Consider the following 19,667-nt stretch of genomic DNA (forward strand, 5'->3'; position numbering starts at 1 on the left):
TCAGCAGGCATGGAAGCAAAATGATACAGATAAATAGGTTACCCTTTAGAATGCTGTCATCCCAAGGTTTAGTAAAGAACCTGCAGCAAATGTCACTGTAACTGCTCTGGAATGAACATCCCAAGGTTTAGTAAAGAACCTGCAGCAAAAGTCACTGTAACTGCCAGGGAATGAGCATCCCAAGGTTTAGTAAAGAACCTGCAGTAAAGGTCACTGTAAATGTCCAGGAATAAGCCAGACTAAGTGTCTAGTTCTGCTTAAATCAGAAAGTAGACTTGAAGGGATGCACCTCTTCTGTTAGTACCTAATCATTTGTAATTAAAACTGAAAACAGTATGTTTTCTAATGAATTAATGTGTGTGTGTGTGTGTGTGTGTGTGTGTGTGTGTGTGTGTGTGTGTGTGTGTGTGTGTGTGTGTGTGTGTGTGTGTGTGTGTGTGTGTGTGTGTGTGTGTGTGTGTGTGTGTATGTGTAAGAAGAGTCTGATGATAATGGAAGCAAAAATGAACCAACTTGTTTTTGTTACTTTTGCTTAAGTTTTAATTTTAGGTCTCAGATGAAGAAAATGTTCACTGAGAGTAAGAAGCAGTATGACTTAAACCTTACATATAATACACAGTTCGTCTCTTAATGTTGGAATATAGTTGCTGAGTGGTATTTGTTTTGATTAGGCTTGAGTGGCTTAGGATTTATAATTTTCCCAGGATATGACTAATGGAAGGTATTGGCCAATCACAGCTATATTTGACCTACTGTACAATGATAAGCACTGTGGCATTCACAAATATGCACTTACTGATGCACATTTTGTAAAGGATACATTTAGATCAGTTCATGTTACAGATCTCTAGTCACTAATAATGCACAGGGAAGCCTTACTGATATCAGGAGCAAATCTGGGGGAGAGATCCCTGCAGTATATGGTGCAGTATGAGCAAAAGTACACATGGATACCACAGCTTCATGGCCTCTTGACCATACCTCGAAGAACCAACACTGAGAGAGACATCAAGAGATAGAATGTATGTCCAGGGCACCATAAGGTTAAATCAGGAGTGCAAGCAAATCACACATACATATAAGATCTTAAGAGTTACCATAATATTGCTACAGTCATCTCGATATTAGTGGATAACATGGCTTTAGTTTTCAGAACATTCAGAAATGGTAACCCTTAATAAACAGCCATGATTTATCCTACAAAAAATTCATGCTATTTTATAAACTTGAATGTTTTAAACATTATCATAAAGAATTTTTTACTGAATGAAATACTTACAAAAAGCCTTTGTTGCCTTTTTTGGCAGAGTCCATTGATGGAAATCTCAACAAAACAATCGTATCAAATCCAAAACTGGATCAAGTTAGGGTGTCGCTACTCAGTGTCAGAAATCTCAACAACTGCTCAGTCTTGAAGCTTTTCTGCATTTGGAAGACATCCACAGCTGCGTAATTGCTGAAACTTTATTTAAATGTGTAGCAAGCACTCCCTCCATACTTGGGTTTTGTGTCTACCATGCCTTCAGGCCTGATGTCAACTTTGATGGCATTTCCATATTTGTTAGGGCCACATCACCTTCAAACAGATTCCAAGAAAGCCACATACCGACCTCACTGAACTACAAATCACACTAATCAGAACCAGCTGTCAGCTTATAACCTATTACAGTTCATCCTCTATCTCCCCTAAAAATGTACTCGATGAACACCCCATTAATAAGAACTCCATTATTTTGATAGACTTTAACTACCCCTCAATAAACTGGATGACCTATACCTCCAATGTAAAATATGCCCAGAAGTTCATAGATTTAATAAACGAAGACTCCCTGGACCAGATTGCTAACAAACCCACTAGAAGACATAATATCCTTGACCTGATCCTTACAAATTTGGTTCCTCTTGCTCAATTCCCCTGGTATCTCTTTCTTTAGTTAACTTGGATCATAAACTAGTGACTTTCATTTTCAAAATCTCTAAACCCCTAATCAAACTTCAAGGATTTCAAATATACTAACCTAATCAAATTCTCCAACAAAATTTTAAAATTCATCTATAACAGCATTGGTCCCCATACTGCTACATCAAGCACAAATGTATAGACCTGGCAGTCCCAACCATATCTAAATGCAATGGGAAACTCAGAAACAAACGACCCTAGTGGTCCTTCAACATAAATAAACATTACAATAAGAGAAACAAATCCTAAAGTATATATCAGATAAAAAACTCATATTAAGGCCAGTATTAGAAATATTACTAACATTCTGAAAACTATCATTAGGTCTATTAAAGCAGCCCATGAACTTAGATTAGCATCTGAAGCTAAGGACGATTACAAAACTTCTTTAGCTATATTAGAAAACTAGGACAGAACACCCAACATTACTCTGAACTTATTCAAAATGGCACAACCTCTTCTGAGCCAAGCAGACATTGCCAACATACTAGCAAACCATTTCAGTGTGAATTTTACCCGAGAAATGGCCGTTATAATTCTATTTATCACTGAATCACTCAAATCTCCTATCATCACTAACAAAAATGTAGTGCAGGTGCTTTCCAAGACCAAAAATCCATCTTCAATGTGAGTTGATAATATTCCTGTTTTTTCTTATAAACAGTACCAAACAAGCCTTGACAAAACCACTCCTTGAACTGTTAACCTAAGTTTAGCCACAGGCTTTCAGCCTGAGGCTTGGCTCATAGCAGTAATGATGCCACTCAACAAAGGTGGCCATACAACTGACCCCAGCAATTATAGGTCCATCAACCAGATGAATCTCATCTGCAAAACCATGGAACTGACTTCTAACTGACCTGATTGATAAGCTATGATATTAAAAATCTCATCCGACCAGATACACAGCAGTTTGCCTTTGTCAAGGGTAGATCCTGTCTAAAGAATCTGGTTAACTTCTTTAGGAGGGTGACACTGGCTGTCAACAGCGGTTTTGCTGTCTACATGGCGTACTTGACCTGGCCAAGGCATTTAATACCATTGTCTGTACAAGAATACTTAAGTCTAACACTAACCTAACATAACACATGGATATCAAATTGGCTAAAAGGCAGTACCCACACATTACATGTGGAAGGTGCCTCATAGAAGAGTATGAGGATGACCAGTTGTGTCCTACAGGGCTTTAGTGCTACAACCTTTTCTGTTCAGTATTTACTTTTCTGATCTCTAGACTATGACCCATGACCTCTGGCTAACTACATTTGCAGAGGACTGTAAACTGGGAGTTTTTGTCAAGTCCCCTACTGATGTCCAAACCTTTCAGCAAGAACTTATAAATACCAGATGTGTTAAAACTGGTTATAACTAAATGCAAAAAAGTGCAGTATTGTCACACTTGGTAGGCAACCTCTCCCCCCAGCAAAAAAAAAAACAAAAAACACACAGACAATACCCCGGTTTAGAACAAAACCTTTGTTATGGTACTTGGAACATGTGTTGATAATTCCTTCTCTTTCAGTCATCATGTAATGACAGTTTTTAAGAAATCCAACTTTTTGGATCATCTAATTGCCAAAGGAATGTCATGCAGATATAAACAGCTGAATGTTCCATTATATTTTGCATTGAATAGGCTATTTATTCTATAGTATTCCCTCTTTGGGAAGTTCTTATTTAAACATATCAAGCAGCTATAATGACCCCAGAGGTTCCTAACAAAGAAGACCAGCAGACTAAAAACCCCAGACTAGCAAAAAAAAAGCACTATGCCCTTATTCACTTGTCTCATAGATTCATAAGTTGAGATCTATGCTTTGCCTTCTTTGCCATTAGGGACCCAGTGCTGCTGGATCTCTTGCATCCATATATCAAATATTTATACTAAATTCAAACCAGGCTTGGCTGGCCTACTGTTCCTTGAGAGAAGGTGCTGCCTAAGGGTGGCACTGATGTCATGTAAATGGTGGCGTGACTCAGTTGCTTGAATTTTCTATGATTCATGAACAGCAGAAATAGTAACAGAAGGATGGAAATTGTGTAGGGAATTAGATGAAATGTTAAGTAATATGCTAAATGAGATGACAGAGGAAAACAGGAAAGAGAAGAAGAAGAATAAGATGACATGAAATCAGTTCTGATAGAATGTATATGGCAAAATCAATGATAAGAAAGGAAAGCAGAGTGGTTAAAATGGAAGACGAGAGAGAACTAAGCAGAGTATATCAGCGGAGGAAAATGAGCAGGAGAGTACAGGAAAAGATTAATATGTAGATGGTAAAACAATGACGGATATGGAGCACAGGAGGAAGAAGAAAGGGAAAAAATGCATACGTAGCATATAAACAGGAAAGGAGACTGACAGCCAAGGAAGAAACTCCAGATGTACCCGAGACATCTTGTGAAAAGATATAGAAATGCGTGAGGAGTGGGAGAAAGATAAAAATACACAGAAAATGGCATAAGGTATAAGGCTGATAAAGCAGCAAAGGGAAGACATGAAGAATGAGAGAGAAATGAGAAAAGTAGAGGATTCACTGACTCTATTTATATATATGTATGGGTGTTTTATCAGATGCTTGAATGCTCAGAAGAGCGAATATCTAATGATCGAACCAGGAAGATTGAGAACTCTGAAACCTGAAGATCCTGGCCACAGATATGAAGCACAATCAGTTCAAAATGTCTGCAGCACAGAAGTGACTTTTCTTAGAGGAAGTACATCACAGATTACTGAATGTTTTGTAAAATAAGGCAGCTTAAACACTTTCCCTTGCTCTTCGTACTCAAAAGTAAAATTTGATACAGTATAAACCATAAAAGCGGTACACATCTGCACTTTAATTCATGTATGGCATTGACAGCTTTGATTTTTGCTTTGTTTAATGAAAATACACTTCTAATGATTTTTAGAAGTGGTATAATTAAAATATGGATACTTGACACACCAACAAAAAAACTGACAGTGTGTTTTTGAGAAGAAGTTTTTGAGCTGTTCGCTTAGTTAAAAAGTTAACATATTTAACCATTGCTATACTGACAGATTCACCACTTCGGTACTCATTTCCTGTATACTCCCCATAAAAGTTTTTTGTACTATCTTTGAATCGCATGTTCTTCCTCACTACTCATGCCTTGCAATCCAGAGTCATTCCTCTTCTTGATTAAATCCAATCCCAGTCTATTATCTTTTTTTTTACTTCTCTTCTCTCTTTGGTATCCCATATCAATAACTACAAACTTTTCCTGCCCAAATATGGGTTACTATCAGATCTATGAATGCTGAGATGAACAAATGTTTAAACATCGAGCCAGCAAGATCAAAAACCCAGAAGATCGAATAGAATGGGACATCTGTTGCGCAGAACTGTGGCACAGTAAGGGATTGGGGTATTGCACTTTTCTCCACTGTGGTGTGATCTCAGGGTTGGTATATATAACTAGAATGAGATGGTAGTATGTGTGTTGCTTACCGTCAGTCTTCTGAGTTTTCAGTCTTTCCAGCTCGATCTTTAGACATTAGCTCATGTGAAGGTTGGAGCATCTGATATGCATACACACACACACACACACACACACACATATATATATATATATATATATATATATATATATATATATATATATATATATATATAGTTTACTTGTTCAACAGGCATTTGTGCAATGCAAATGAGCAACTTTAAGATGTGAGTGAATGACCGTATATGTGAATGGTAACTTGGGTGAGTTCCAAGGTAGGTGGTCGAGCAGGGAGTTTATGTATGAGTGCGCATGCTTTAGGATTAGGGTAAGGATTAGGTACGGGGACAGATTTATTGTGTGTCTGAGTGTGAATGTTTTAGGGTTAGTGTAAGAGTTAGGTGAAGGGATAGAGTTAGTGTGTGTGCACGAGTGTGAGTATTTGGGGTTAGATGTGTGCATGCATGTGTACATAGTCAGTGTCTGAAATGTTTTGTGTAGCTGTAGCATTATGGAAGGGATTTTTGTATGGTAATCCCACAGTGGTGGTGCTGCGGTAGCGTTGTCGCCTCACAGTAAGACGCTGTCCAGTTCGATTCTCAGCTAGAGCATCTTCTGCGTGGAGAGATGCGTGAATGGGCATACCTTCATTGAAGGTTGTGCATCAGGGCTGGTAACTTGGCACGTAAAAATCAACTACCAATCATTAGCGGACCGGAGTTCCGCTGTGGCGACCCCTAACCGGGAAAAGCTGAAAGACACAACAATCTATGTGTTAGAGTTAGGGAAGGGGTAGTGCTAGGAATGGGGAGGTCTCTAGCTACATCAAAATCAAGAGTAAAACCCTAATCTCCCACTGTGCCACAATCCCGCACAACAAAAAGCCCATCCTATTCAGTCTTCTGGGCTTTTCTGTGGAGTTTTACAGACTAGGAAGGAACCAGATATTAGAGACACTACATACAACATATATGGGGAACAACTGAATTTATAGTATGTAGTGTCAGTAACCCTATTTCCCAAGTGCATAGAAAGGATTGGGGCTGTGAATTGTTATGGGCCCACTACTTTTCTCAATAAAAATGAGCACAACAGTTGCAGATTCTCATGAATGGAAACTAGATCGGGGGTCTTACAAGATTTGATCCATCTGTGGGGATTTCTACAAGTAGACCTATTTGCCTCCATTCTGAACAATCAGCTGGTGAGATTCTGTTCCGGGACTCCATGCAAGAAGGCCTGGAAGACAGTCTTTTATTCCCTTTCCTTTGACAGGTTCCTTGGGCAAGATGTTCCTGAATTCTTTCCCATCCCTTCCACTGATATCTAAGGTACTTCTGAAGATTCAGAAGGCATCCACCAAGATTATTGTGGTGACTCCCTTCTGGCCCAGGCAACAATGGTTCTCCCTTCCTTTGGAAATTTATTTATTTATTGACATTTGATTACTGGAAATGTTTTACTGGGTAGGAGCTCATTTTCAGCAGAGGCCCAGAAGAAAATCTTCAAAGTATTGCAAAACATTTTAAGAACAATAATTTTACAATTTTCAAAAATAATACAAAAAACTACAGTTTAAATAATTATACCAAATTAGACATAATATGAAAACATTGGCTAAGAATAGATACAAGTTATATGACAATGATTTAATATTTAGAGAAATTTTAGCCAGGTTATAGAGAAATTAAATTATAATACAAACAAGAAATTGTAATATGAAGTGAGTGAAAAACAGGCTTATGGTATATTTAGAGAGAAAGCCAGAGCATCGAAATTGACAGTAGTAAGTAAGTGAGTGAGGAGGGGAGAGTAATGAGTAGGTGTAAGGTATGGATAGGTACTTGTTCACATTTACGGATATAGTTTATCCTGCTGTTGAGCAACAACAGAGCCAGCTTTTGGCTATGCAGTCTTTCAGAATGGTTTTGAAAAATGGGATGGAGGGTATTCATCTGATGGATACAGGTAAAGAGTTAATAAACCAAAAAGGCACCACCAGGGTTTCCTGACTCCACACAGTTTTACAGGTAAGGAGTTCCAGGCCTTAGCAACATGGTACTAGTTGAGACAATGCTCAGCAGATTTAACAGGTTTGTGGACAGACAGGAGTTTATGTTCATTGGATCATAATGTCCAACTGGGAACATAGTTGTGTAGAATATTATTTAATGCTGGACAAGAAGATGAATACTGGATAAATTTAAAGTTGGTAAGAAACTGTGTTTATGTTAGTTGATGGGGTAATTCTAACCAATGTAGGCTTTTTAGTGCTATACAGTGGTGGGTTCTGAAAGGGATATTTGCTGCAAATTTAGCAACTTTGTTATAATATTGTTCATGTTTTAATTTTTGTGATGCCTGTGGGTTAGTAAGGATGGCAGCACCATAAAGAAGTGTGAGGAGGAGATAAGTAGATAAGTAGGGACAAGTGTAATTCTATTTGTGTTGGTGAGAAAGTTTTTGGCACTGTAAAGCATCCCTAGTTTTTGATGAGTTTTTCTTATTCAATTTTGTATGGGTATGTCAAATTTAAGATTATTATTCCTAATAATTTGCAATGAGAAGTGACTTCAGTGTTTGTATTTTCAAGAGAGAGGACTTTACATTTTTTTTTTTTTCATGAGAGAGGGATTTATTTATTTAACATTTGTTAACCAGGAAAGTCCAATGTGGAACAAAGCCAATTTTCAGTGGAGGCCCTGGAAGAAACACTCCAAATGCATGTCTTTGTAACATGGGAGGAAACCAGAGCACCCAGAAGAAACCCACACAAACACAGGGAGAACATGCAGACTCCACACAGAAGGCACCCCAGCCAAGAATCGAACCAGAGAACCTCTTACTATGAGGCAACAACGCTACTGATGCACCACTGTGCCATCCATTTGTGGAAAAAAGTAGTAGTTGTTCTTTTAGGGTTGAGTGTGAGTTGTGAGTTATAAAGCCATGTTTCAGTGACTGTTAAAGCTTCCTGAGTGATTTTTGGAAGTGTGCCATGTTGGCAGATATACAAATGAGTGTGGAGTCACCTGAGTACTGTATTAGGCAGGCCTGTTTTACGGATGTGTAGAAGGTGTTGGTGAGAATGTTATAGAGGAGGGGAACAAGGATAGACCCTTGCAGTACAAAGGTGGTGACTGGAAGGTATGGAGAGAGAGTGACTGACTGATACCTACTGGATAGATAGCTTTTGAATTATGGCTTCCCAGGCCAAGGACAACCACAAGGGATTCTTTAGTTATGTCCGCAACCTCAAAGGCAAAACACAATTGTGTGAAGAGCTCATTGTAAATGGAGCCACCCATACTAAGCCAGCAGATACAGCAAACCGGGTCTATAGTAAAACATTGAACGCTTAAAACGATGTTTCATCGACCCTATTTCAGCAAAAACTGAAAATATCGACACCTCAGAACAGCGATTTCTTTCCTAGGGAAAGAAATCGCTGTTCCAACCAAAAAAAAAAAAAAAAAACAGTAAACAGTTCCAGACACATACGCACGTACCTTAACCCTAATTCTACCCCCCACAAAAAAAGTAAACAGCTGAAAACACATATGCACGTAACTCAACCATACATCTAACGCAAAAAAAAAAAGTAAACATTTTAAAACATATGCAGTTACCTTAACCCGCACCCTAACCCTAAGGTCAGTAACTGTTGCACATTTACATAAACAGTTCCAAACATATACACACTTACCTTAACCCTCATTCGACCCCCCCCAAACAAAAGTAAGCAGCTTAAAACACATATGCACTTAACTAAACCGTACATCTAACGCAAAAAAAAAACAGTAAGCACTTTCATACATATGCACTTACCTTAACCCGCACCCTAACCCGAAGGTCAGTAACTGTTGCACATTTACGCTCGGGAGCTATACCGGACAAGGGAATCTCTGAGACCACACTACAGTGCAGAACACAGCAAAGCAACGAAGTGGTCAAGCAACTTCTTTCCCAGGGAAAGAATTCACTGAACAGCTGCTTCAATGTTTTGCCTGTTTGCTCTTTAGGTGTTGATGAAAATGCATTCGACAAAATGCATTTTAGTTCTTCTAATAGGAACCCCAGAAAACCTACTGTCTGACAAATTCAGCTCCAACTTTACCACTCTCTCCCCCTCAACCTTCCCTCAGGAAATATCATCAAATATAACTCCTCTGCTATCACTAGGGAACAGGTCCTTAATGCTCTCTCTAAGGACAAGAACACTGTATCAATGGGCCAAGGCAATATCTGAGGATGCCTTCTAAATATCATGAATCATTACCTATCAGGCCCTCTGGAATTGCTATTTAACTGTAGCCTCCAAACAGGCTTTGTACCTCATGAATGCAGAACAGCAACAGTCATTCATATGCTCAAAGATGGGCCATCTACAGACCCTGGAAACTACAGACCCATAAGTCTCACTAGTCTTACATGTAAATCTAAGGAAAGAATTATCATGGGAATGATCAACAATGATATAGTAAACCTCCAGACACTGGACCCAGCCCAGTTTGGTATTCATCAAGGGCAGGTGATGCCTATTCAACCTGGTGGAGTTCTTTGAGAAAGTCACCAAAGCAATGTATGAGAGAAAAGCCTACTGTAACCTAGCTGTGATTTGATACAATACCACGCTTGGGCATTGTTGACAAACTCAAGAGGTTAGGTTGAAACCCATATGTCACCTGGTTTATAAACAACTGGCTCACAGACAAGACCCAGGAAGTTAGAATTGGGGAGTCCACCTCTACAAAGAGGCCAGTCACAAGTGGAGTCCCTCAGGGATCGGTCCTTTGACCGCTCCTTTTTGCCATTTACTTCTCTGAAGTCAAGGTCAGTGACAATGGTCTCTGGCTGACTAAATTTGCAGATGATTGCAAATTAGGAGCTATCATTGAATCCCTCACCAACACAAATGATCTCCAGGAAGGGCTGACACAGGCAAACAACTGGTGTCAGAGCCACGGACTAAAACTAAATGCCAAGCAATGCATAACAGTATCCTTCAGGAAGACATCCACCCCTGATAACTATCATATTGACAACATACTCCTTAGGGTTGACTCAGTAGTCAGGGACTTAGGAACACATATAGCCTTTGACCATCACAAGTCTACATTAGTAAGGAAACCAGTCTGTGATGTGCAACTTATAAACAAAGGTATACCATCTAGTTTCAAGGAAGTCATTGTTCCACTGTATTCAGCATTCATCATACCTATCATTGCATACAATGCCTCCTTCGGTATTAACTAACCAGGCATATCCAACAACTGGAATGCTCACAGATGTTCCTCACTAAAAGAATACAGAGCATAAATAAATTATCCTAAACAGACTGCCTCAAGGTCTTATCCCTGTATTCTGTCTCCTGCAAGTTGTTGAGGGGAGATCTATTGGCATGCAGGGCATTGTCAGACCCCACTCTGATGGACCGCCTGCATATCCACAAAGCAAACAGCACCAGAATTACTCATTCTTAAGACTTAAACTTTATCCATGCTATAAATAGGACCTGCTGGAGAGATAGGTATGTATCCCAGAGACTACCCTGTCTCTGGTACAGGCTCCCCATTCATGTGAAGCAGAATTCCTCCTTAACCCAATTCAAGTGTAACTTGGAAAATTGGATGGGAAACATGAAATTCATCCCAGGCTTGGCACCTATGTCTCTAATGGACACAGGCAACCTGTAAATGGTTCATCCCCCAGGCCCCTGCTTGTAAATCTTTCATCTCCCAAGCCCCTGCTTACACTTATCAAGGGTACCAGAATTTGTCCGAGATTTGGGATACATGGCTAGGCTTAAAAAGGCCATTGTGGACATTAGCCTAGCAAACACCTGTGAACCTATGAATCTATAAACTTAGAAGGGTGGGCTGAGAAAGACCTAATAAGAGCATGTGAAGTAGAAGTTTGCTGTGACAAATTGTTGAAAGCTTTAGACAAGTCTAGAAAAAGGAGGGGGCTAGTTTTCCGTTATCTCTAGCTTTACTGACAGTATCTATGTAGGTTAGAACTGCAATGTTAATACTATGGGAAGGATGGAAACCATGTTGTGTAGGGGATAGGAGTTCTTCCTTCAGGACATAGTTTAGTAATTGTTTTTGAATACATTTTTCAAGTATTTTGGAGAGGGGGTTAAGACTGTTAACAGATAGTAGTCTGTTGAATTTCCTCCCTCATGCAGAGGGATAATGTGTGACTTTTTTAAATGGAATGTGGGCGCAGGTTTGAAGGTAAAAGTGGATGTGTTGATACATGGCTATTGAGTAGGGTTAGAATTAAATTTGGGGAAATTCTTGGTTAGAGATGCTATATTGTCTATGAAATAAGAGTTGAATTGTATTGCAGTTTGAGTAGTGAGTGAGCACCCCTGCATTACCAGGCTATAATTCATACCACACCTTTCGGCCACCTAACCTGGACTGAAGCACTAAAGGCAGAGGCGTGTTCATAGTCATTAAGGATATCCACACCTCCAGGCTAGTTGCTCAGCATAATGCTTCTGAGATTATCCAAGTGCAACTAACCCTGGGAAAGACCGCAATGCAAATTTTAGCTTGCTACAGATCCCCCACCATGCCCTAGGATTCCCACTCCTCATTTCTTGATACACTGGAAAATATTAGGGTACCACCTAACACCCTAATAATGGGTGATTTCAACTACCCCACCATTAATTGGGAAAACTACTCATGTACCAACTCTTGTGCTCAACGTTTTCTTGAATTCATAAATTCCAATGCCTTGGATCAACTTATCCACACCCCCACCAGGGGCAGCAATATCCTAGACCTGCTCATTACCAACATGGGCAACCAGTGTTCCACACCAGAGGTCAATTCCTCGTTGGTCAGATCCGACCACAAGCAAATCACCCTAGACATCCACATCCCACCCCCATTAGGGAAACCACCATAAAAAATTTCTCCAAAGCCAACTTCACACTTCTTAAGACAGAAGTGGCAAACTTCACGACACCCATGCTGACAGACAATAGAGATACGACTGCTGAATCCTATACAATTGCACTTTATAAGCACTTACACAAGAGCATGCTAACAGAACCAAGATGCTATCCTCCAAAAAAAGGAAACCAATTTGGTGGTCCCCTGCTATAAAAAATGTCTACAACAGAAGAAAGAAACTGTTGCAAAAAAGAGTAAAATCCCATGATTGGAGGAACTCCGTGGTTAGCCTCAGTAAGAAGATCCCTCATAAAATCCTCCAATGCTAGTTACAAAAACAAAATCTCCACTGATTCTAAAGACAACCACAAAGCATTCTATAGCTATGTCAAGAATCTCAATGGCAACGCTCAGATCTGCTCTGAGTTACAGCACAATGGCACTAAATATACAGAACCAACTGATATTGCCAACATCCTGGCAGATAGGTTCAGTGCTAACTTTACCCCTCTCTCATCCCCTAAAAGACCCATCTCTATACCAGAAGAATGCAAAGAACCTGTAATCATGGCTGCACAGGTAAAAAACACACTCTCCAAAGCCAAGAACACAGCATCCATGGGACCTGACAACATCCCAGGCTGCGTTCTACATGAACTACAGAACGAACTGGCACCCCACCTAAGTACCATGTTCAGTCATAGCCTCACCTCAGGCTTTGTACCCACTGAATGGTGCACAGTAACAGTTATCCCACTCCACAAAGGGGGAGCCACCACGGACCCCGGGAACTACCGCCCCATTAGCCTGACGAGCCTGGTCTGCAAGGCTATGGAACATATCATCATGGAACTTATAAACAATGGCATTGGTAATCTCCAAACTCTGGACTCTACCCAGTTCGGGTTTGTAAAAGGCAGATCATGTCTCCTAAACCTGACAGACTTCTTTGAAGCGGTCACCAAAGCCGTAGATGAGGGTAAGATGGTACATACAGCCTATCTAGATCTCGCCAAGGCTTTTGACACCATCCCCCACTCTGGAATTATAGACAAACTCACTAAACTAGGTATAAATCTCTATGTCACAAGATGGGTTGCCAACTGGCTCACTGACAGAACCCACACTGTGAAAGTAGCAGACTCTAAATCCAACTTCAGACCAGTGACAAGTGGAATACCACAGGGTTCAGTCCTAGGTCCTCTCCTGTTTGGTATCTACTTCTCTGAAGTACAGGCTAACACAGAAGGTCTTTGGCTAACAAAGTTCACAGATGACTGCAGACTAGGAGCCATAATCAAAACTCCTAATGATGTGGACATCCTACAAAAGGGCCTCTCTGAGACAGATGCCTGGTGTCAAAGCCATGGCCTCAAGCTCAATGCCAAAATGTGCATTGTCATCCCTTTTGGTAAAAAACTCTGTACCCATGAACTACCACATAGGTGGTAGTCTACTTAACACTAAAAGTGTGATAAGAGACCTTGGAACACAGGTGGACAGTAGTCTCTCCTTTGATAATCACATTGCCACAGTAGTCAGGAAATCTTTCTACGTGGCACACTTCATCACAAAAGGTTTCTCATCCAGGAATAAAGAGGTCATTGTTCCCCTCTACTCATTACTCATTAGACCCATTATAGAGTACCACACCCCTTTTGGTATGTATCTCACAAGACATCTACAACAACTAGAAAGGCCACAGAAATACCTCACAAAGAGGATTACTGACCTCAAACAGATGCCCTACGCAGACCGTCTGAAAAAACTCCAGCTTTACTCTGTCACATATCGCCTACTCAGAGGCAATCTCTGCCTAACATACAAAGCTATGTCAAACCCAGAGCTGCTGGACATGCTCTACATAAAGAAATCCCAATCCCTCAGAGCTACATGCTCTAGGGACCTAAACCTTGTCACCACAATAAAGAGAACATGCTGGAGGGATAGATTCCTGTCCCAGAGACTTCCCATACTCTGGAACAAACTACCTATCTATATCAAACAAAGCTCCTCATTAGCACTCTTCAAGAAAAATCTTGATGATTGGATGGAAGATAGGAAATTCACCCCGGGGATCACTTCTGTGGCTCTGCTTGACAGGGGCACAGGAAAATAATTTTCTTGGGTGGCAAAAGCCATGGTACCGTTTGGCTAGGCTTATACAGGCCCTTGGGCCAATAGCCTAGTACCTACCTATGAACCTATGTTGCTTAAGTTATATAATATATAGCAACCTATGTGAACCATAATGCTTGTAAATGTGAACTTAATACAGTTTGATTACTTTTATAGGAATGTGTAAAAAAAGATAAATGACTGGAAAAAAAGAAAAACTTGGAAAGGTTGCAGTTTGTTTTATAAATATGCTGTTTAAGAGGATGTGTGAGATGTCTGGTTTTATAAATTGGGAAATGATCATTGACAGAGTCTGACATTGCACCTGTGGTGGTGTATTTGCTAGGATCTGACACTAGTATCAACTCTAATAGGGAATTTGATGTCTTGCTATAATGTGTGAGGCTATTAATTAGCTGTGTGAAACCATATAGGTTCATGCTAGATGTAGTGGAGTTAGCATTTATGTCCAGCCAACTGACATTCACATGTAGTGTACTACCTAGCAGTATTTTTTTCTTGTGGAATTGTTTTGGATATCCAATGTAGGATATCTTCTAGTATACCTGTATTGTTGCCAGGTGGAATGTACAGGACGGAAATGCATACTTGTTTATAATTGTTTATTTTCTGGAAAGTAATAAGTTCTGCTGAATTGAATTTTGCTATTGTTTTGCTGTAAGCCAATGGTAATTACCACAGGCTTCCTCACAGAATGGATCTACTTACTCAAGATTAGGAGTGTATGATCCACCCCAATCCCAATAAACTTCAACTGACTGCCTAGATGATCAGGTCTTAATTTCCTTTAGGCACTTGTTTACTGAGGTCATGCAGCAGATACTAATGGAGGCAAGAAAGCCTGCTACCAGAAAATTATATATTAGCAAACAATAAAGGTTTTCTAGTTAGTGCCAGCAACATGACCAGCACCCATTCAGAGCTAGTTATTCTCTGGTTTTACAATATTTGTGTCAGGTACTATCTTATGGCCTTTCTTTCCCCTCCATTATGGTTTATTTATCAGCCATTTATGCATGTCTGCCCATAGGTATTCCTCTTTCAATGCATTCTCATGTCAAAATGTTTTGGAAATAGGTTTTGCATAAGAGGCCTCCAGGAAAACCATTGGCCCCTCATTGAGATATTCATTTTTTGTTAGAATAGCTAACACATGCCCCATTTGAACCAGCTAATTTGGCTGACTTTAGGTTCTTAATATAGAAAACTGTGTTACTGATTGATCTGACATCTGCAAGAAGAGTATCTGAGTTGCAAGCTATCATAGTAAGTCAACCCTCTCATTTTCCACAGAGACAGGGTTTCTCTGACAACTAATCCTTCATTTATGCCTAAAGTGGAATCCGAATTTACTCTAAGCCAAGTATCCATCTCCCCATTTTCTTTCCTGAACCTAAAAATGAGGGAGAAAGGATATTCTATACCTTGGATGTCCACAGACAACTCAGGTACTATCTTGAAAGAACAACATCTTTGAGAATGTCTTATTCATTTCTTGAGAAAATAAGAAAAAGGGGTAATCTGTGTGAAAACAGACTATTTCCAAATGGTTGCCTTAGGCTATTATCTTTTTTATTCTTACCACAACAAAACTACTCCAGGCAAGGCCAAGGCCCACTCTACCAGGGCATTCACTTCATCTATTGCTTTTTGGGTTGGATTCTATAGGTATTCTTGAAACATCACCTTGATCCTTGATACATGCATTTACAAGACATTACAAGCCTAATTCCTTCTCTAGGTCTAGATCAGGCTTTGCTAGGACCATTCTCCAGGGGCTCCTGGACCCTTCCCTTTCCACCTCTCAAAGGTAGAAAGCTTGGGTAATCTACCCTTAGAGCTACGGCTATTGTAGCAGTGATCAATGTGATAAACAGCAGAGTTGTGTAAATAAACTTATCGTAACAGTAGATGTTCGAATGATCACTGTTGCAGTAGCCGGTCCTTCCCTCCATCCCCCTTGTTTTTTGGTGTGTTGTTTGTACCAGGGTATGAATACTTATTTTTTGTTGTTCCTAGCTTTGTCCTTTTAGGACTCAACCTCCCTCTTTCTATAGCCATGAAATCTCTGAAGGGCTTGGTGCCCAAACCTTTCTTTTTAGTCAGCTCAGTTCTTGCTGACTGATGGTTTTGGTGCATGGAATGTATCTTGAAGCTTTGTTAGCTGGCTGACTGTTATATCCTTGGCAGGATATAACCCATGTAGCTAAGGCTATTGCATCAGTGATATTCGAACATCTACTGTTATGGTAAGTTTACTTATACAACCATATGTTTTAGGGCTACACAGCAAACAGGAAATTTAGGTTTAGGGAGAGGGGGGTTGGAGTTTTAGGTTTAGGAAGCAATCAGGTGTACTTTAGGGTTAGGGAGGGGGATTGAAGGTTTGGGGTAAGGGAGAGAGCCCTCTTGTTAGGAACTGGTAGGAGTTTTAAGATTGGAGTTTAGATTCTGGTAGGGCTATATAGTTTTATAGGGTCAGGTAGTGGGCTGCCTAAGTAGAAATGGAGATCAGGCTTGTGGGAGTATCAACACTTGTTTTTTTCAAGTAAGTGGCAATAAGCAGGTGCCATACTTCCCCCTACTCCAACCTGGATACACTCCTTCTGATTCACAGTAAGACTCTTGGGTGTGGCCTCATTAGTTCCAGACCTCCTCTCATGCAGTCTAGGTGTGTAGTTTCTGTGTTATTAGATAATATTACAGGTTTGGAACTAGGCTTACTTACAGGTGTTTCTTTCTGATTTTGGCCCTTTCACTCCCGTACTGCTGCTACTCAGTATACATTCAGTTATTCATCCATTTATTTATTCTCTGATTACCCTCTTAATCCCATTCAATGTTGCATGGAAACCAGAGATTATTCCAGCATTCCCTGGGGGCAAGACAATTATCCATCTATCTATATCGCATCTATATCACATTATCACATTGTCACAGGTTCATAGGTTCATAGGTAGGTACTAGGCTATTGGCCTGACAGTCTACGTAAGCTTAGCCAACAAGGTTCCCTGGCTTACGCCATCCAAGAAATTTAATTTCCTGTGCCTGTGTCGAGCAGAGACACAGAAGTGATCCCCGGGGTGTATTTCCTATTTCCCATCCACTCATCAAGATTTTTCTTGAAGAGTGCTAATGAAGAACTTTGCTTGACATAGATGAGTAGCCTGTTCCAGACTATGGGAAGTCTCTGGGACAGGAATCTATCCCTCCAGCGTGTCCTGTTTATTGTGGTGACAAGGTTTAGGTCCCTAGAGCATGTAGCTCGGAGGGATTGGGATTTCTTTAGGTGTAGTATATCCAGCAGCTCTGGGTTTGACATAGCTTTGTATGTTAGGCAGAGATCACCTCAGAGTAGGCAATATGCTACGAAGTAAAGATGGAGTTTTTTGAGGCGGTCAGTGTAGGGCATTCGTTTCAGGCCAGTAATCCTCTTTGTGAGGTACTTCTGTGGCCTTTCCAGCTGCTGCAGATGTCTTGTGAGGTACATTCCAAAAGGGGCATTGTACTCTATAATGGGTCTAATGAGTGTCGAGTAGAGGGGAACAATGTCGAATGTCATAATGTCGAATGGCTACAATATCGAAAATGCCATTTAGCGAAACTGACAGCCCCCCTGCTAATTGTATATACCAACTCCGAGATCGCACTACAGTGAGGAAAGGGCAAATTTTCCGATCCTCACTGTACTGCGATCTCACAAAAAACATTTTGCTGAATGGCATTTTCGACATTGTAGCTGTTAAATATTTTTACAATGCGACAATGTGATATAAACCTATCTATCTATCTATCTATATATATATATATATATATATATATATATATATATATATGTGCATACACATGCACATGCACACACAGCACACTCCCCTAAGGACAATATGCAATATGGAGGAATGACAGTTCATTTACTGCACACCTTTGGGATGCGGGAAGGAACTGAAGCACCTAGAAAAAAAACTGAGGAAAACCCAAGAAGGACATATAGACTCAGAACAGAAAGCATTTCAGAGAGAAACGTAATAAGTGACGCAAGCACTGTGAGGCAGCAATTCCATCCACTGTACCACTGTCCAACCATTACCAAGAGTTATGCCTGGCATTGCCAGCTCTGTGGTATGGAGGAGTAAATGCTTCTTCTCAGGAGACAGTGACTGTGGGCTCAGCGGAGCTGCGGGGGGAGGGGGGTGCTCCCATATGGAGAAATTAGGCTACCTCTGAGTACAAGCCCATTTGGCCTGTTCCCTACCACTCAGCTATCATTTGGAGAATGGAGTGTGGATTGGGATTTCCAGGCAGGAAAAAATAGGCTGTAGGGTTCTTGCCTCAACTAGCAATGCCCAACTCCCATCCCCTGGAACAAAAAGGCTGATAGTGTGAGCCATCACATGAAGTCCTGGATGGCAGCAAAAAAAAAAAAAAGAGTTATGTTTGTCATAAAAAAATAAATAAATGTGGTCAATCTATTCATTCAAGTTGTATATGCTAGAGTAAGTACACTACACTACTACTGTAGCATATACAACTTGAATGAATGAATTGGATATATTTATTTAACTGGCCTAAACTGCATTTTGATCTATGTTTTATTTATTTATGTTTACATTTGTCAATCGAGTTAGTCCGACTGGGCCCAGAGAGCCCTTTTTCAGTGGTGACCTGAGGAGAAAAGCTACAGGAAAGTAATTAAAAAATAAGAAAAAAACCTAACAATTCAAGTTGTCAGATACTTAGTACAAAAACAGAGAGAAATACACAATATGAATATATATATATATATATATATATATATATATATATATGGGTTCCTATGACTTCATCGAACTGTGAAATCACCGACACTCACCTCTTCGACACCAATCCATCGACGTCCATATCATCGACAATTCCGGTAAGCGATCTTCCCCCTCACAGGACCCATGGTAGCACTTTCACCTCTTCGACACCAATCCATCGACGTTTATATCATCGACAATTCCGGTAAGCGATCTTCCCCCTCACAGGACCCATGGTAGCGCTTTCAAGGTACATTATACGGAATCACGTAAACCCTAATCGGTGTAACACAGGAAGAAGCACTACCATGGGTCCTGTGAGGGGGAAGATCGCCACGAATTGTCGATGATATGGACGTCGATGGATTGGTGTCGAAGAGGTGAGTGTCGGTGATTTCACAGTTCGATGAAGTCATA

Source organism: Protopterus annectens, chromosome 8.part0 (genome assembly GCF_019279795.1).
Source record: "Protopterus annectens isolate FY-2018-M chromosome 8.part0, PAN1.0, whole genome shotgun sequence".
Classification (NCBI taxonomy): Eukaryota; Metazoa; Chordata; order Ceratodontiformes; family Protopteridae; genus Protopterus; species Protopterus annectens.